The sequence below is a fragment of the Triticum dicoccoides genome, chromosome 6A (assembly GCF_002162155.2).
Source record: "Triticum dicoccoides isolate Atlit2015 ecotype Zavitan chromosome 6A, WEW_v2.0, whole genome shotgun sequence".
In the NCBI taxonomy this organism is placed as follows: Eukaryota; Viridiplantae; Streptophyta; class Magnoliopsida; order Poales; family Poaceae; genus Triticum; species Triticum dicoccoides.
Genome location: NC_041390.1, coordinates 481,862,313 through 481,863,559, shown reverse-complemented (window position 1 = coordinate 481,863,559; position 1,247 = coordinate 481,862,313).

Here is a 1,247-nt window from a genome sequence, read left to right as displayed (position 1 = left end):
TTCTGTAACTCGTGCTTGCTGGACGCGTTGTCCTCGTCATGATCATCATCCTCCTCTTTCTTGTCACGGCCCCGAGCGGGCCTCTCTTGTCGGTTATCTTTGCTGCGGCGACCCCCTTGGCCGCCACGCTTCTTGCCGGATCCCTCAGCACCATCCTGACCTTTCTCCTTGTCTCGCCTTTTGTATTCAGCCTTCTGCTTTTCAACAAGCGGCTCAACTTGTCGGCAATTTTGGAGGTCATGGCCCTTGGTGCGGTTGATCTTGTAGTACTGCTTGTCGGAGCCTCCTGGCTTGCCAGCAGCCGCCAGGACCAAGCAGGCGGCACACCCGGCAATCTCCTTGCTAGGGTCGTCAGCCTTGGCCTTTTTGGCGGCGCTGAGCTTGCCGGATCTCTCAAGGGCAAGAACAGTCTTGCCCTTGCGCTTGTGGGGCCGGCCCTTCTTTGTCGGGGCGGCAGTGTCTTCGTCTGTTGAGTCGGTTTCCACACCGGCGTCCTCGCCGGGGTACTTCCTCCCCTCTTCAGCTCGAGCACATCTATCGGCCAGAACTTAAAGTTCTGCCACATCCTTGACCTTGTTCATCACCGAATCTTCACGTATCTTGCAGTTGCGTACATTCTGATGGATGCGATGATAACTGCGGCGGGATGAACATCTGGGATGTTATACTGCACTCGGCCGAACCTTTGTATGTACTTGCGCAGGCTTTCTCCTTCTTTCTGGGGGATGATGTGCAAATTTCTTACTTGGCCATGAGCATGGTGGCATCCAGTGAAGGCGTCAACAAACTCATGACACAAATCCAACCAAGAAGAAATGGAACCCACTGGCAAGTGCATCAACCATGACATGACGTTGGGTTTGAGTTCCAACGGGAAGTAATTGGCAAGCACCTTGTCGTCGCGGGATCCAGCAGCCTGCATCGCGATGGTGTAGATGTTGAGGAACTCCGAGGGGTGGATCTTGCCATTGTACTTCTCGCCAACATCGTGCTTGAACATGCGGTGGGAGGGCCACTGGAACTGCCGCGGCTCTCGGGTAAAGGCTGGACAACCCACCTTGTAAGGCAGGTCATTGGGCCCCCGGCGCCGGGTGGTCCATAGTAGGCCCCACACGCCGATTTGACTGATGGTGCGTCTCCCATCGTTGTTCGATGGTAGTTTGAGTGTCTTCCTGGGCCCATTCCCGAAGGACTTGACGTTGGTCGCAGCGGGTTCGCGGGTCGGACGACGCGGTGGAAACGTTGTC